This window comes from Pezoporus wallicus, unplaced genomic scaffold (genome assembly GCF_028554395.1).
Source record: "Pezoporus wallicus isolate ANWC-B61680 ecotype Strahan unplaced genomic scaffold, APGP_CSIRO_Pwel_v1 contig_2372, whole genome shotgun sequence".
Taxonomy (NCBI): Eukaryota; Metazoa; Chordata; class Aves; order Psittaciformes; family Psittacidae; genus Pezoporus; species Pezoporus wallicus.
Genome location: NW_026635198.1, coordinates 388,548 through 407,517, shown reverse-complemented (window position 1 = coordinate 407,517; position 18,970 = coordinate 388,548). Strand labels below are relative to the sequence as shown.

The following is an 18,970-nucleotide window of genomic DNA, read 5'->3' as shown; positions in this document are numbered from 1 at the left end:
TCATTTTTTGTATGTGAAAGTGAGAGGAGTCGAGGCAAGAAGAACTCGAGTCTTTGTCCTGCAACCACATTTTATGTAAAACTCCCTTATGCTTCTGTATATGAAGCTATTTAATAAATAGCCCTAGCTTGAGGAATCACCCAAATGTTTTGGCCTCCATTACAGAAAAACAACTAAGCACCTGCTTACACTGAGGATCCTGTTATTTTTTTGCGAAAGGATGAACACCAAGTGAAGATAACACTCCTCAGTATCTCTCAGGAGCATGCCATAGGAGCCATTATTACTGGAAATAATTCCTAGGAAGTCAATGGAAGAACTTAACTTCAAGATAATAAGGATTTAATTGTTTTTAGAAAATCTTGATTGCATAAAAGAATTATACAAGTATGCATATATATATATATATTGCGAAAGTAACTCTTACTTAGCTGTTAGAACTCCCAGATAAAGAGCCTTGCAAAGGTTTATCTCCGTTGCCTGTATTCAGGAGTACCTTGAATGATTTTCTCTTGTGTAGACATATGTAGTGCAAATGACCACAGCTAGGTGAGAAAACCTCACCCCTGTCTCAGATAACCCAAACATGAGGTCTCTCCACATTCTGAGAAGCTCTAGAGGCTGAGGTATAAGGTCTGCTGTCGTTAGGTGTCTCAGGGGTGTCATCTGGGGGAGGGTGAAGCACCACATGGTGTCTGCCTGCCCAGAGGAGCCTGAACCCTCCCAAACACAGGTGGATGAAGCAGCGATCTCCGCATAGTGGCTGTGTGCAGTTCTGGGGAATGTGGTCCTAGCCACTCATGGTGCAGTAATCCAGAATACTGACCCAGGCAGTTGAGACCCTTCAGTCTGATCAGATTTAGGCTCCCCATTCCCACTTTCTGGGATAATGCCTAAGCACAAGGCTGCGAGTTGCATCGTTTGATGAATATGGACCACTCTGCTGAGTGGAATCCAAGATCTGAGACACCAGGTCTTGTACGTAGTACTAAGCTAAGAAGAAAGCTGTTTCTGAAATCCACCATCCATCAAGATCTGGATAATGCTGAACTCTGGTCCTTGTTACTGAAGTCACTTAATGTTGTTCATACAAAGCCTCTCCCACGGAAAAGTGTGTGGAGCACAGGCTTGCTGACACATCCTACTTTGTCGGCTCAGCTTTGCTGAGAAGAATGGACTAGATCCCTACATCTTCTAGCTTCTGTGGACTTTTGATGACTTTATATCCAAAACATGGATTTAGGTCCTCTCAAACAGAAAACTAAACCCAAACCATCATAGCTGTGTGCTTGAGGTATGAAACTATTGTATGGAAGTGCACGTTGGTGACATTTCTATTCTTTCTTCCTCTACCAACATTCCAAATTCAGTCAGTAACACTTCCCTCCCCCAGAAGGTTTTTAAAATAAAACACACACATGCCTACGTGAAGAGACTTCAAGGCTGTGGAAAGGACACATGTATACCTATGTCCAGGGCTTGTTTTCTAAATTGTAAAAACAGGAGAAGGGTACAAAACACAGATCTGTCTTCATTGTTACTGTCTGCATCGTTAGAAGTGTTTTATTTCTCATCCTGCTGGCTTGATGGATGGAATCCACTTTGAGGTGTCATTTTCCTCTTCACCTGCATGCAGAGAGCCTGGATGTCGCTTTGGGTTCAGTGCGAAGGTGCCTGCTCCCCAAAGGCAACCTGTACTCTTGTGTGAAACTGGCCTTTACTAGTTTCCAGGCTAATGGTTTTAAACAGTGCTTAGGTTCAGAAATGCCTTTCAGTCAAACAGATATGTTCAGCAAAGGGGAACACATTTTTAGGGTAGAAGGGTCTTTATGCACCCAGGACCTAACTACTGATGTTTAACCATTCCTGTCTTTCCCCTAGAGACCGCCTATGCATAACAGAATCACTGTATGCACTGTACATACAATGCCTGTTCAGACTGCAATGGATGCTGCTCCTTTAAATAAGTTTGTTGTTATTTTTCTTGCTCTGTTGGGCACCACAGCACTGAAGTCATGTTGAGAATATTGCTCTAAGCCTCTTCTAAAAATGAGAGTTAGGAGCCCAAGCCATTACTGAGTCATTTCTGTACTTCATCTCGTAAGCTTTACTCAACAGTAAAATGTACTTCATCACAGTTATGCTGAAGACACTGTAAATTCTCTCTTCCATGGAGGTGATCAGAATCACATCCTCTGGCCACCTGCATATGAAACAGAAATCATGTGTAGAGCATGGCATTAGTTACCGAACTGCAGTGGAAGGGTAAGATGGATTTTTTTTTTACTGTACTTGAAAAAGAAGTGAGGAAGGAGTTAATCATTGCAAAATACGTGGTCATTTCCTGAGCCCTGTGGTTGGATGAGTACAAACTTTCAACTATTTCTAATTCTTCTCTGTCATTTAAGAGGCTTTCAAGGTGCACTGTCCATCCCAGACCAGGTAAGGAGTACAGTTTTTCATTTCTTGATTGTTTATTCAAAATTGTTTTTCAGTGGAGTCAGACTCAGCCAAGATTGATTTGATCTCCTTCCTATTACTTGCATCTGAAGGGGGAACAAAGTTCATTGCAATCCAAGAAGTACATGTGTGTCTTTGTGCCAGATGACTGTAAGCTGTAGAACTAAAGAACTGCATGGGTTAATAATTGAGCAATATTAGCGAAGAAGTATATTATACAATTAGAATTATTACAGCAAATACTGCCATAAAAAAGAAAGAAAACTCTTACTGCCAGACATAAGGAGTTTACTCTGCACAAACCAGTATCAAAATAAGGGGTTCTCAGGTGTACAATTTGCTTTAGTAAGGAGAGTAATAAAAATCTTAGTGTGTCTTCAGTGTTATCGTCAACACTGAAGTCATATTTTGAAACACTATAAAAATACTATTTTTAAAAGGAGGAAGAATGAGCTTCTATATATTTGGGGAGGAGAAAAAATAAAAGGAAAAAAAACCCCACCTGATAATTTTGGACCAGTTTTATTTGTAAATCTGAACCTGATATCTATCTTTAGCTATTGCAGAGTCACGCATTATAGTCATCCTGAGACCGGTCCTCAGGTTTGCAGCAACCAAACATACACTCAGAAGTGACTGTGGAACCGTATCATAGAACGATGTAATTTCATCGGGATCTTTTGATGCATAAAAACTGAACTTAGAAAGACAGGCACCAGAAGGAAGTCTCGTAACACAATGCACTCTTGCACACTGCATTTGTTGTCTCAATAGACAGAGAGAGAGCTTATTTGTGTGAAGGTTTCTTTAATAGTTCAGAAACAAGCATAAAATAGCCATCCGTAGGGCAAGTACTGTATTAATGTGCAGTCATCAGGTTGCCCTACAGAAAGTGAAATTGTATGTGCCATGAGGATCCCTTTGTGAAATCATATACTGGAGATTCAGGGTTTTAGCATTTGGATTTTTTTTAAGTCTTTGCTTGTAATCAGTTTTGATGTTTGGACATTGGCTCCTTGACTGTGCTCACTGTTTGGTTTAAACACTCTCTGGATTTTATACATAGTGGTGGGGAGAATATAGCTAAGGTTTTCATAAGCATTTGTTTGATTCAGACACATCAGTCTTATCAAGGTTTGGAATTCATTTCTAAGTCACCACCACCTTCCCTGTGAGATTGCTACTATGGTAGCACTTGAACCTTTGTAATGAATTTGACCCTCAAAAGACTCTATGAGCCACAGAAGTTTTGTCATTGTCATCTGCAGATGAGGAACTGGGATGAATCCCAGTTGATGCGAGACTTGTGCCCTGGTTTTCACAGCTCCCCAGGGAAGGCAATCTGATCAAGAATCCCAGGTCTTCCCTTGCAAGGAGCTAAACGTCAGTTTAGATGCAGCTAGAGAGCCTGTCATCATCCTGCTAGGGAAGAAGATATGGCATGTGTTGATGCATTTGCATCAGCCTTAGTCTTCTCAGTTTGAGTGTCAGTACTAAACAATCTGCTGTTCCTTAGAGTTCTGTATGGCCTTAGCTGCTAAATACTTGAAGCCTACGCTACGGCTCCCTGAATGAAAATTGGCCACAGTGTGTCTACTCATCCTGCAGTCACATTTCCCAGTTACTGCACAGGTACAACCCAAGGAAAAGTACTCAGCAGCTTTGTGGGGGAAGAGCAAACTGAACCCAGGCCTCCCCTGTCACCAACCAGCAGCTTACCCACTGCTTCTGAATCACTTGAGGTACATTTATTGAAACTGTGTTTTCACCTTCTGACTTCCAGGGTGGGTTTGGGTTCAACTTTTTGGCTCAACTCTGCCTCTGCAGATGATTTTGCTCTCTCTGACAACTGTAAGTGCAGAAAGGGTCAACTTAGGTGATTTCAAATGTCTTCTCACAGTGTTCTCTTCCAGCATGAATATCATTGTCTGGTGTGGGAATAGGGTGTACTCCTCAGCTCTCCATCAAAGAGAGGCGTACGCTATATGTAGCGGTATTAACAGGATAGAAAAGAAACCCTGGAAAAGCCAGTCCTTGTTCAGTAAATGTGGTCTCTCCCAGTAACTGCTGTGTTCTGGTCAAGTGGCTAGAAGGGAGAATCTCAGCAGCCCACAACCCAGCCTCAAGAAGCTATCCTGTGTTGGGCTCCCTCTGTCCTGCTCAAAAGTGGAGAGACACCAAGACTGTTTCTCAATGTGCTTAAAAGATATGGTGGTGCTTTGCACACTTATTGCCACCTAACAACTTCATTTGATATTTGCATAGTTTCCAGATAAAAGGTTGTTTTGAAGCAGAAGTACAGGGGGGTCGAACACTGACAACTAATGCTTGCAAAGCCTCCAAATGGACAGAAGGATGTTGTTAATATCAGGCATACTTACTGACAGTGTTCTCATGTTTTTCACAGAGTGCAAAAGGAGATTCTTCTTTGAAAAATGACTCTATAGAAACAGGAATGTTTGACCCTTGACTACTGCCTTAAATGTTCCTGGATGAAATGAGCTCATTTTATAAGTAAATGTCTTTGGAACTGTTGTTTGGGCTTGTTTACTCTTACTGCCAGCTCTTGAATGGGAAGGTCAAGTTGGTGCTCCTCCTGGGCTTACTATTTATATGCCGGAAACCTGTGAGGGTCTCTTAGCCTGAGAATTAGGGCTGTTATTTTAAAATAGGTTTAAAATGGGTAATATAATCCGATTTTTGTCTAATTTTACACCCTAATCAATGAGAAATATCCCACATGGTTCATTTTCTACATCCTTGAATCTGGTAATGTCAGTTTGATCTGGTCTCTTTTCACACATTTTTGATCTGAAGCCTTCTGTCCTTACTGAAATTTTCCATTGGTAGTCTTACATTTCAGTGCTGCTGAATATTTAAATAAAGCCAAATACTCAGACAGAGGAAGAGAGAGAGAAATCTGTATGTGCTTCATGCGACAGCTCAGGTTTTTAAATGCTGTATTTAACTCTCATTGATACCGTAACATTGATATCTCATTGATATTGTACAGACTGATGAGGGCCCAAGAGTCAATCAGGCTGGGGCAAGGCATCTATAAGCTTGTCCATCAAGAGCTACACATTTCTGTAACATTTTCACACTACCGCATGAGGAATTCAGGTTCAGCAGCCGATGAATTGAAAATAATTTTGTGCTCACATTCTCGCTCTCTGAACTGCTCATTAAGTCTTGAAATAACAACAGAAATTACACACTCTTACGGTCATGATGAAGCAGCTAGGGTTACTTACTATCAGATACACTGCACCTGATTCAGATCTGCTAAAGTAAGAAGGGAATATATCAAGTCACCAAAACGTATGTGCCCTTTTCCATTCTCTTCATCTTCAGATGTGGATATTTTGCATCTTCAGTGATCCTGCACAGATATGTTTTACAGCTAGTGAACTGTGTTTTAAAGCCATGAAAGGCAATGTTATCAGTTCTTGTCACTGTTCAGCATTATCTTTAGATGTACTCCTTTTATTTTGGTAACAACTGACTCTTAAAAGGTTTTTTCTTTGGTCCTTTCTGAAGCTCTACTCATAGAGGAAATCTGATCTGTTGCAGCACGGAAACATCAGTGGTGACCACATCGAGACAAATTCCTTAGGGAGCAGCCTGTAAGTCTGATCAACACTTAAGATGAAAAGTTTTGCATTCTCTGTAGCAGGATGTTACATGCAGAGTTTAGCTGTATGAGGGAACTGCTGAGGCAAAAAGGGAATATTCAGGAACACAAGCCTCTGCTTTGAGTAGGTGAGTAAGCATAAAGAAAGGAATAATCTTGAAAAGACTTTTCCTTTCTCCCCCTCACCCTCAACTTCTCAAAAATATGATCAGTATTTGAGATTCTCTAAATCATCTCAATTAAAATTCTGTTCTCTCAGGACCCTGGGTACACTGAGTAGACCCCACTTATTGGCTACAATGGCTCAGCAGGCTGAGAATAAGCCTTCATTACTTTTGTTACTTCCTCTTGTGAGAGCCAAGCAGTGCAGGGATCAAATGGAAATCTTCCTGGAACACAGGGGGATGGTGGGAAGTAGGATAGGAAACCGTGGATAAGCAGGAACAGAAATGGTGAGGGAAAGAAAAAAAAAAATGAGAGAAGAGGAAAACTGGTAGTATCAAATCAAGTAAATGAGGACTGAGAGCGGTGTCAGGACAGTGGTTAGCAGGAGAAAGGCAGACTGGTTTTTACATGCTACAGATAACGTAAGTGGGTTTTTAGAGGACAGCAAGGCATGATCCTTTCGGCTTTTTTCCTCAAATACTCTTGTGAAAAACCTGCAATATCCATGTCTCCGTAACCTAAAAATAAAATCTTCAAGACAAAGTAAGTTTGTCTGCACCCTCTAGTGGTCTAGAAAGAAAACATGGTCTTGTCCAACAGTAATTTTGCACTACATCCATTTGCTGAGACCAGTCACACCTTGTTGGGTTTTTTTAGCTTATTTGACATAACTGTAATAACTGTTCTCAGCCTCTTAAACATGATGGGTACATCCAAGCTCCTTTTTGGGACTGGTCTTTGGTCTATGATAACTCTTAAACTACACAAGATGGTTGTGTGGAGCACAGAGTTGTTTGAGGGAGCATTAGTTAGTGTAAAACAAAACTGTGCCAGAAATGTAACAGCTTGAGGGATTGAATTTCATGGCCTGAGCCCAGCTTCTGACAGCATTTGATTTACTAATATTGACATACTCTTTATGTAGTAACATTTCCCCTCTGCATGCGGCACAGTCCTCGGTCTCCTAAGCGTAAATAGTACAGAAAAATACTTCACCACAAAAAAAAATCAATCAACAGCCCATTCAGAGGGAGGCCTTTTCCTGTCTCCTTGATCAGGTCTCATCTACTTGCTGCTGGAGAACACATGCTGACTGAGATTTAGAACTACAGGAAAAGGCAAAGTAGACTTGTTACTGAGTGATGTCCTGAGGAATGAGATTCTGCCACTGATTCTGCCTGAAGGTCTTGTGTGATGCCGAGAAAAGGGCACCTCCATAAGAAAAGAATGCATGAGAAACACAAGAAATGGAGCTGGCATGGAACTTCAGAGTTTCGGTTTCAACTGGGGACAATTCTCATGCAGCCTCTGACTACTGGGGAATTATGCCCTAGTAATTGCTTGTCATAACATAGGATAGCAGTACTTAAGATAGCAGTACTTAAGATACTTAAGGACAAGTATAAGCAGATATCCATTGCAATTATAGAGCAATTGGATTTCGTCAATTGAGACTCAGAGAGCTGTTCCAGTGCTGGTAAGGAGCATGCTTAAAGCACATCAATAAGACTATGTTTCTTCTTTAGAAATACAACTACTTTCTTTCAAAACACAGTCAAGGGTAGGAAATAGGGTAACTCCTCCTCTAGAGTAATTTCCCGGGAGGAAGAGCATGTACATTCAGGACTCTCTTTGGAAAGAATTTAAAGCCTTATCCACCTTCTTCCTTGCTAGCCAGAGAGTAAGCTAGTTACCACAATCTGGGCTGATTTTCACCTGACCAGTTGAAGAGCAAGCAATGGTCATTGGGCAAAAGGAAAGCAGATGCCTGAAATACTGTTCAGTTAGAAGGCAAAAGACCTCATCTTTAGTCTTGTCTTCGAGGACACTATTTCACATTAAGTAGTCACTCAATAACCCCAAAGTCCAATCTAAAGAGCAGATACCAAAGCCATGTCCACTACCTTACAGCTGGTGACTGCCCTTTCACAAGGCTGGAGATTCTCTTGCCCTCCTGCATGGCATTTTCATCTTTCCCTGAGTTATTATATCAACAAGTTTTTTATTGCGCATCTTTGATGCTGAACATGGGCAGTACCTAGCAGTTTTGTGGTTAAAACAATCTCCTGCGCAGATAACAAGTTCCATGGTCAGACTAGGGAGGCAACTTGAGGCATCTATTTCCTGACTTTAATCACTACTAATTAGACAGGGAAGGGAAATGCTTATCTTCTATCAACCATCTTAAAATATTGTAGTAAATTATATTCAGTCCCCAGAAAGAAAAGACAACAGGGAATTTTCATAAAAGGAACCTTCAACAAGAAGAGGTTCCAGGCTCAGGTCTCCCAGTAGTTTTCCTGCAAGAAAGAGGATGCTCTGTGAGACTCACTAAGATTTCTTTTCCCCAAGCCTTCATGTTTCCAAGGCTCATCCATAGTCTCCTCCAGATGACCTATATATGTGGCATGTGAAGAGTGCTGGCTGCACACCATTCCTCATCATTGACTATTTCAGATCCCATTATGAGTCACCTAAGTCCTCATTGATGCCTTAATCTTTCCACCCATGTGACACTCATTTTACAGAGCCTGAAATTCTATTTCAGATCTGCCTTCAAGGGGTTAAGCTTTCAGAAACAGCCAACAACTCTGAGTTCCTCATTTTCAAATGCTTATTAAAAAACACCTGGGTCTGACTTGCAGAAGTATTGACTATGTACAGACCCAGATATAGTCAATAGAAATGTGGCTTTGAAGCAGTAAAATTTTATGTAATACCACATGCTGCTAGAAATCAGATCCTAGGCAACTCAAGGTCTCAATTCCTCACTTTCCTGTTTGTAACATGGAGTTAAATAATCTTCATATTAGAGGAAGGCTGCAAAGTAGAAATTTGTGGGTTTTTTTGAAGCACTTTGATGCCACAACACTGGATGTCACAAAAATGCCTACAAATAAATTATTTATTTGGCATTGAGGACAAGAGCTTGAACAGTGCATTGTACGTAGGGCATAGCGCACTTCAGTCATTGAACAATGAAGATCTAGAACATCTAGATATTTCTGATGGGGTATTTTGCCTTTGGGAAAATTGCTGGGAGGGTATTGGTTTCAGCACAGATCAAATGGAAATGAGCAGGCTTAAACTTGTCCATTTTCCAGCCAGCTGACTTGTAAGATGATTGGCAGTTTGTTGATTTTCAGCTTTTCACTAGTAGGATGATTAAACTGCAAAGCAACCTGGGGAACCCGCTGATGAAATTCTGGTTCACAGTCTCTTCTGCTGTTCATTTCTCCACGCTGCTAGAGCAGTGACCCTCCTGAGGTACATGAGCAGTGTATTTTGACAGGGAGGGAAAAGATATTTTTGTAAGGGACATCTTCCCCTCCCCTCAATCCCAGGGCTCTGCAAAGCTGATGATCTGTTACACAGTGCTTAAGTAACCAGCAAACTAATCAGAGCTGTTGTGGTCATTAGAAATGCATAGTTAGTCAAAAAGTTTGCAGCTTATCTGTGACTGCAGATAGCACAAGCTGTTAGTACAAGAACATGATGCGGAGTTAAGCAGAAGCAAGATCAAGCCCTGAAGTTCGATTAATCTGCCTTGTACATTTTATTCATCTCTTTATCAGCCCAATTCATGACCCAAATTTGTACATGCTTGTCAAAGAAAATATGTGGAACCCACTTTTTCACTGAAAGATGTGCCTTCTAATTCACACGTTTCTCCCATGGGGCATAAAAATATCATTAACACCTCTAAGAGGGTGAAGAATAAGGTTTCCTGCTAGGTCTCTGGCTTTTATAATCTCAGCAGTTCTCTGCAATGCAGAGATGTAAATCTGGCATTGGTGGATAAAATAGTCCCAAATTCATCACTGAGATGTTTTCACAATGTTAAATGTTTAAGATTTAAAACAATATATACTTGCAATATACTTTTATTCAGTTTTTTAAATAAAATGTTTTCCATCAACAACACTTAGAGAAACTAACAGGACAAGGCGCAGTTTTACAAGTTATACTAGTCCGATAATTTTGCTTGACTCACATGACTATTCTTGCTCATGTTTGTGGTGTGTCTTACATGAGTACACGATTAATCCCACATGACAGAGGCAGAGATCATAACTGATCTGGATATCAATAACAGAGATGGTTGGTCTATCCTTGACTTGAAAATGCTTACACTGAGTGGGGGGGATTCCCAGCACCTCCCAGTTTTTGCTGCTGCAGTACTGCAAAAACTAACATTGAAGATTCTCATATCAGTGTCTGGTGATCAGTTTTTATGCAGGGAACACCAGCATGTGGAGAGGTTATTCCTATGCCAGTCAGCAGGAGGAGAGCAAAGAGAGACAAATTGTACTGCAGAAATACCGGCTCCTTTAGTTGTGGCTGCTCTTCTGGCTGCTCTGACTTGTCTCTGGCACTAGTGTAGAAGGAAAAATAGGTGGTCAGAAGCATCTTTGCTTACTTCTAAAGAATGTGGGGGAACCTGGGATTTGACTTCTTCATGTTTGAAATAAAAAAAAACCATTGTGTTGCAGCTTGCCATTACCAACAATTTGACGGTTCGGACCAACATGCTATACCTGCAAATGCTCCTCTACCCCCACTTGCTTCAGCAAGGAAAAAAGTTCTCACCTTCCGTATATCATCAGCTTAAACTTTTCCAGTAAATCTGAAAGAAAGAAATGAATAAGTAAGGGTTTTTTCACAAAGAATTGACCAAAATATTCACTAGAAAAAAAAGCCATGCTTCTGTTTCAAAGATATTTTTGTGTCCAGCTGTGGGCCCAAGAAAGACAAATGCTAAATGTTCTTGCTTGCCTTCAAGGGAAGATGTATTCACTGGGTCTTGGCCCATTCATAAATTGGATAGGTCATGTTCTGAGTCAACCAGGATTTGGTGTAGAATTTGCAGACCGGTTTTTGTAACCCCATGAATTATTTTGCCATTTATTCTGAGCTACAATGTTACTGCTTTGATCCCAGGCTGAAAAAGGGACATGCAAAAGGCATTTTGAGCAGTTAGCATGAGACTCAAGGTGACACTCTTCCAAAAGGGAAGATAGCAGCAACAATCTCTCTGTGGGTAGTAGAAAACTCCTGCCTATTTTCTTTCTACAATTCTGTGAGTTACAGTAGATTACTATATAGTGAAGTTTGTCATTATTGTCATTACACGTCTACAACCTTCTCTTGAGTTATAACGGCCATGACACACAGGAAACTATGTGCAGTTGCAGAAATCAGGGAAATGGACCAAAAAAGATTAGGTGGAAGTATAAATGTCTGAATCTCAAGCTTTCATCCAATGGGAAAATATTTTGATGCACTGCACAGAAACTTACCAAGTTTGGCTAGAATTAACCAACACCTCCACATTTATTGAGGGAGAGAGGGGAAATACAGACGTGTGAATACAGACCAAAGATGCTTTTCAAACAAAGCTGAACAGCAGCTGGGCTCAATAGTTGGGTTTTGTTTACATTCTTGCTTTTAAATTAATGATAAAGTGAACAAGTGGAAGTGCCTGCTCTAGCTGACAGTCACCCAGGACTCCCACATACCTTTCTGGGTTCTCCCCATCACATTCTTCCCCTGCAAATGAGCTCACATGCCCACCCACAAACTCCATTTGACAGGTAAGAAGGTGTACTGAAAACCCAGAGTCTTTCACTTTTAAGTCGAGGCAGCCTACGCTGTTTCTGGTTCATAGAAAGCATTGTCTGGTCCAGCCTCTCGCTGCATGTTATCCCCACAGTGATCCACAGAGTCCTAGCCCTCACCTTCCATTTCTGCAGCCCAGTGCCATTGTGCTCTTTTATTTTCTTCTGGGAAGAAGACAAATATCCAAACCTCCCCTGAAATAGATTCAGTCTGTGCTTTCTGTGTCAACATAATGCCTCAGTGCTCTCCTTCAGAGAGGGAGACGTGCTGTAGAGACTACACTGTGGGTGCTTATTTCCTTTTTTGAGATCTGAGTCGAAGCTAAATTCTCTTGATGTGTAGCCATCAAAGGCAGTGAAGATAGATAACTCGCAGTGATGCTGGTAAATAAAAATCTTACAGACTGTTAGGTGCTGTCTTATTGCTTCATCTGCAAGTGTTAAATGGGATTATATAGAAGCAGAAAATAAAGCCTGCAGCAATTAAACTACTAAATAACACTGAAGATCATGACGAAATGTTTTCAGTTTTAACTATTTATTTTATATTAATTTTATTCACATTTATTTCACTTATGAAATAAATACTAAACCACCCTCAATCGAAATCCTTTTCCACAACCACTCACGCTGATGAAACATGGTGCCAAAGCTGGCAATCTGTGTACAGAGAGTTGCATTTAGCCCTAAGTACAGACAGTTGTAAATGACAGAACTTTTTTAAACACCTGCAAGACATCTGCAAGACACAGTGACTTTAGTGTTAGAGCTTCTTTTGCTATGTTAGGGCTACAAAGGTTGTACTATTGCTGAATCACTATTTCCGATGATGACAAATGACAAGAGTACTTCCCCAGTGAAGAGACAGCCAAATTCAGCATAATTTCTAAAAAGCCAGCATAGCATTCTTAGGTCAGAATTACAGAGTACATAAATGCTCTTTGCAAATCAGATTTAATTTGCCTTTGTGACACTGACAGTCCAGCTGTCCTTAATGGCAAGCCACAAGGTAAAATACTTTACTGCACTTGCTCTGTTTTATACACTTTTGATCCAATAGACCTCAAATTAAATAGCTCGGTAGAAAAAAAATGGTGCTGCTCTACACTGGAAGGGTTTGGAAACCAACTCCTCTGCTCATTATTAGAAATAGCATCTTCACTTCATGTTTCAGTCAGGGTGGGTGAGAAACCTGTGCTTGTTCTTTGGCTAAAAGTGTGCAGAGTTTCCATTTCTGAAGTTTCCATTATAGTTTCCAATGACTCTGAATGCCCCTAGGAAAAAAAAACAAAAAAACAAAAACAAAAAACCCCCAAAACCCCAAACAAACAAAAAACCCACCTAGTCTGGGGCTGTCCTATGTTGTTTATACACTGCTTAAAATGTTATCAAGTCTTTTTTCACTTTGCATGCTTAAAAGCAAATTGTTTCAACCACTACTTCCTTATTTCTCCTCCCTTCCTCTTAACTCTTTCATAGGCAATCTCTTAGATACTCAGGCTTTTCTTGCTCATTTACAGTCTGTGAATAAGTTGATCTATGCATCTTCCCAGCCAACTGGGAACATGAAAGCCAAGAAAATTTTCAAATAGCTTCTCATCAGGAAAGCAAGGTAAGGTTGAAGAGGTGGAAACAGTTTCCAGTTTCATAGGATTAGGGGTTTGTCAGGCTTTTGCCACAGAGAATCTTATGGTCTTCTCATTCATCTTTCTAACACTGTTTTATTTTGACAAGCCAACCTCACACATTGTATCAGAAGTATAAGGATTGCTTGCTATCTGCCACCACACAGCGCTAAACCAACCTGTTCAAATACTACCTTCCCCAAACCCTGTCTTTCACAGTGATGCGTCCACATGCCCACTGACATGAGTTAGTTATACCAGCAGTGACAGGATGTCTCAAGAGACAGCTGACGTCTTGGGCTGGGGCAAGGAGATACGTGTAAACTATTCCATGTATGTCCCATGAGCGTTAGTCTCCACCCTGAGGCCAACCTGCCCCATGTTGTAACTTCATGAGCCCAGCTTTCATTTTTATTGAATCCGCTTCTCTGGCCTAAAAGTGGGGAAAACAGCTTCCTAGGTATCTCCCTGTCTAATTGCCCCTCTTAGCAGGTAAATGTAGTCAGTGTAAGCATAGGATATCTGTTCTCAAGGAGTTTGTCAGTCATTTGAGAACCAGAAAATCCTATTTTACCTTGCAGTTTATGGAGATATTTTCACTTTAGGATATTATTTCATTATTATAGTTTGGACAGAAAAAAATACTACCTGTAAAGAAAGAAATTTCTATTTTGATAATCGATTTTGGAAGTTTCATTATTTGGGTATCATAATTTAATGTATAAGGTAGTGGTCAATTTAAAAAGAAAAATACCTGAACACAGTTTTGACAAATATGGTCCCTTCAATATAGCTTCAACTGGAGAGTCAAAAAGATAGCACAAAACCTCACTCATTCAAGAGCTTTCTGTCAATTTTTGAATGATTTCATCAAGTTTACTGCATTGTTTCAAGAAGTCATTGAAAGGTTTGCAGAGATTACAGCCTAAGAGACCTTGATGCCTTGTCTGGGAAAAACATAAACCATGAGAAATAGTCCACTGATACCAGTAAACTAATGTTAATTAATTAGATGAATACTGTCTACAAAACTGTATACAGAACATATCTAACTTCTTCAGGCATTCTAGAAGAGAATGCAAAATCCAAGTAAATGGGTAGTGTAGTACAGCAAGTTTTCATCTTGGAATAAGCATGCAAGTATGGTTTTTCAGACAGCTTGGTCAAGTTTGCAGGTTCTGTGCCTGCAATTTCAAAAGCTGCTTGTTGTCCTTCTAATGGAGCATTTACAAAGTGAAACAGTATTATTTCTTAAGCCAGCAGCAGCAGGTAACTGAGCAGTGCAAATATATTGGCACTGTAAAAAAAAAAAGAAAATTAAATCAGAGTAGGAAAGTGAGTTTTTAAAAGGCATTGAGCAAGTGAAGGCGACCACTGGAACTGAAGATAATCTGATTATCATCCTCAAGGATACACCTACAGTCTTGTCAACTCTTAGAAGAATCCTGCTTCTTAATCATCTACCTCTTGTTATTGCAAGGAGGCTCTTTCTCAAGAAAGATACAGAGAAGTTGATAACATTTTAATGTCCTTATTGTCATGGCTTTGTGTAGGAATGATAATGAGGAAGCTTGTTGTGGGTGTTGTCATCAACCCAATTTATCCCAGTACTTGGAAGCGCTCTTGGCGTGCCAGAGCCATGTTTACACAGGCATGTTCAATAAGGTGAATCCTTATGCTAATCTAGGAAGTTACAGTGTTCTGGTTACCGTGCCATTGCAGAGAGGTCACTGACATGCTGATTTCCTGGTCGAAAGTACTGTTGCTACCTTTTCATTGGCAGTTCAGGCAGCAGGAGACAAGCTTGCTTTTGCTTTTGCAGAAAGGTGCTTGAAAAACAGTCAGGAGTGATACTGCTAAGGACTGACTCCTCAAAAATATTTGGATGCCTAATTACTTTTGAGGACTTAGGCCAAAATGAGCTTCTTTACTAAATCTTGTTTTGCTGTAGCTGGTTAAAGAAACAAAACAAAACTAAAAAAAAAAAAAGGCAGTAGCTACAAGGCAAATAACAGCCAGACATTTAATAAAACGTAAACTAGGTAGTTCACTCTTTGCTTTGGTCAGATTATGAATTTCAGCAGAGCAAGTAAGAACAAAGCAAGACTGAAGTATACCCTATTATTCCTGAAGACTTAAAAATTAGTATTTCATCTACAACTAAAAACAAATGGCAGTGGCAAGGAGTTGTCATGTGATGTGATCTAAAAATAAGATACCAGTATAAACACACGTTCAGCCTAAACAGTAGTCTTGTGATTACCGTGACCATTTAAAAATATGTCCTGTTGTCATTTTATAACCTTTAAAAAGAAAGGATAGGTTTTAGGCGATAAATTGTTAGGTGCTTTTTCTTTCTACTAGTCTTGGTAAATAAAGGACAGATTTCTTTTACATTAAAGAAACAGGTAAACAGAACTAAGTAACAAGCCTCATTTTTTAATGTAGGGTAGTTTATAACAGGATAGAACAAAATGCTCTAAAAACTATGTCAGTCTATGCAGTGCAAATACAAGAGACTTTTATGTCTAGTTTATGGTACGTCTTAGAGGTAACATCTATATAGATGGTGTGGGAGTGGTGGGAGGTCTGAACTGAGGAAACCGCTTTTGAAATTTTTGTGTGTGTGTGTGTGTATAATGTTTTTTAAAGAGTTTCAGAGAATTGAAAGAGGAACCTGCACTGAGCAGCTAGTCCTAACTTGTGCAAAACTTTCCCTACATCATGTGATATCTTTTATCTCTGCACCCTTATCTTTGGCATCTGAGATGTTAGAGCACTATGGCTTTGCTCACACACATGGCTGGCTGGCTGGTGTTAGAAGGGGGTGTGAGAATTTATTTTGCCTTTTTAGGCTGTTTTATGGTAAGATAATACACAACCCTTTTCCTCAAGAAAATGGCTTTATTTTAAAGCTTAAAACTCTGTTTTCCTTTTCTTCCTCTCTCTCTCTGTATCTGTGCATGACAGTGTGACAGAGCAAGAAACAGAAACACACACAGAAAAAGAAAGAACACTAAAGGTGCTGTCTTGGAATTTGCATTACCTTTACGTTTTTATTAAATACTTGCAGAGATTTTAAAATAAAAAAGACTTGGGCCTGTTTCCATCAGTTCCCTGAGCGAGTTTCAGAAAGGTGGCTTTTTCCATCATTTGCTTGCCAAACCGCACTAACCCTCCAAGGTCTGTAATGCTAAGTGACTATCACAGGCATCGGTGCCTCCATCTCAAACATGTTGATGGGCATCTCCACTGATGCCACACTGCAAGGCAGGCTAGCCACCAAGTGCACCTGCATAAACCATGCCCCAGCCCCAGCTGATTCGAGCAGGGCTGGGGAGACCATAGGCTTGGCAGTTATGTGGGAAAACCCTCAGACAGCCTTGAGCCCCTGAACTTCCATAAGCTAGCACGAGCCATAGGTCCCAAAACAGAGCTAGGAACTAAGTAGTAGCAAAGATTAAATGACCTCTGCTGTTCTCAGAAAGAGAAGTGAGAAAATAGTTGGTGCTGATCTTCCTCCAAAGCAAGGAAGGGGTGTCACAGTGTTTTCAAAAGCACCATCCTGTCTCTACTCGCTGGAAGCTAAGGGCACCCTTGGGGTGTCACAAGAGAAGCTGGCTGCTATGGGGCCTGCGGTCATGTTTCAGCCACTGCCAAAACATCAGATAGCTGCTACTGAAGGATTGATTTCCCAGCAGCAATTCTCCTTCAAGATCTATGGCACTACAAGAGAGTGAAAAAGGGAACCAAAACCTTTTGACAAGGTCTCATGAGTGCCCCGGTTTCAAGCTTGCTGACTTTGATCAAATCTCATTTCTCATCAGATATTTCCATGTATTATGCATTTCTCTGGGGGCAACAAATTGTATTTTTACATTAATGTGATGCTAATAGATTAATCAGCTCCAGGGGAGATTTTTGGTCACTGGAACATGCTTCTCTGTAGCTTGCAAGAATGCTCCCTGGTGCAGATTTCGTTTGTGCTTGCTGACTTCTCCCCACCAGTTCCCAAGCAGCCAGAGCCATGGCAAGAAGGCAAAGCTGTGTGCCATCACTCTGCTAAAAAGCCAGATAGCATGAGCAGAGGCTGCCTCTAGCCAGCCAACCTCTGCAGCAGAGAACTGCCGCAAACACATGTGGTTTATAAGTACCAAGCAATACTAGGAGTACCAAAGGTGTTCTCTACTTCAGTCAGAGCAGCGGCTCTTCTGGAGACAGGAGAAGGTGTTTCTAAGAAAAGAAGGGATTCCTCAGTGGTAATAGCATTTCCTTTGGTATTTCTCCAAGACCTAATTCAGTATCTGTGTAGCAAAAGGCCAGGCTCATCAGTACGCTTCCCTCTTCGCTGGGCTTTGCCAGTATCCAGTACAGCTTCTGTCAATGGCCAAAGCAATGGCTGAGGCAACCTAGTAGGTATCTTCCAGCTGAGCACTTTAAGGATCCAGAAAATTAAGCAAAGGAGAAGTACTGTCTCCTTAGACATATCAATGAAATTCAGGTAGGGTCAAACCTCACACACAAACACATAATATTTTTATAATTAAGCAGCTGAACTCATAGAAAATTATGAGATAGGCTACAGGCCAAAGCTCTCGGGTGTCCTCATGGGGGCGTGGGAGACCTCAGGCTAGTGCTCCTGCTGCTGGGGAGGTTCAGGATGAGAGAAGCCTGAGTCAAAAGCTGCTCCTCTTCAGTTTGTGAGAGGCTCCCCTCTGAACCTTGAATGAGTGGCTTACAGGAGGAGTTACACTTGTGGTGCCTGAACATACACATCACTCCATGGCACATTTGCCCAGCTTGTTTAAGGATACTTGAAAGGTTTTGTCTTGAATTGTTTGCTTTCACAGCTGTTTTTCTATCCCAAGCACATTGCTGCCATATTTACCATCCTTGTTACGTGATTGATGACATGGTCCTGCAGTTACAGCCTTCAGCCCATGGAAAGTCTGTCTCATTTGTTGATGTAGCTGAATTGTTTACTGGATGTGACACGAAGCTTCCTGTAATGCAATAATACTGATCCTTCAGTGACACGGCCTATTTTGGCAGGGCTATACCAGTGCGTGCTATGGCCATTCCGTTTCCTACAGAAATTTTTACTTTCTTTCATGAGGCTTCTCAGATGCCTAAATTAGCTCAGATTCCCAGTGAAAACCAGGGCAATCAGCCTTAGCATTTTTACACCTTTTATGCATCTGTAGAGATGCAAATGTATGTTGTGTTTTTTTTTTTCTGGATGTTTTATGTGATCTGCTTCATACACTTCACACGTAGAAACTGTTTGTCCAGTTCCTTCCTGGACCTTATTAATACCTTTTCCTGTCTTTTTTTTCCTAAGAATACAGAGGATTTAATAACATTCCCACCCTAAGTATGTGTCATCCTGAACTGTATGCTTTTCTGTGCCAAGTGGCTTTCTCTAGTCTTGAGTTTAAAAACTATAACCTCAACTTTTAGTAACAGAA

General features: G+C 40.7%; 1 protein-coding gene across 7 annotated transcripts in view; it reads left to right on the top strand.

Moving 5' to 3' along the window:
* The first annotated feature begins 2,153 nt into the window (after window positions 1–2,153).
* The window catches only part of P2RY8 (P2Y receptor family member 8), a 30,768-nt gene continuing 13,951 nt past the window's right edge, over window positions 2,154–18,970 (top strand). For 2 of the 7 annotated variants that reach the window (XM_057411764.1, XM_057411754.1), the window contains exons 1-2: window positions 2,154–2,442; window positions 6,137–6,222. The gene's annotated coding sequence lies outside the window, so the exon portion shown is untranslated. Of the gene's footprint in view, window positions 2,443–4,064; window positions 4,203–6,000; window positions 6,223–18,970 lie in introns of those variants that run through there. The other 5 variants (XM_057411739.1, XM_057411746.1, XM_057411718.1 and 2 more) reach the window with 3 other exon arrangements.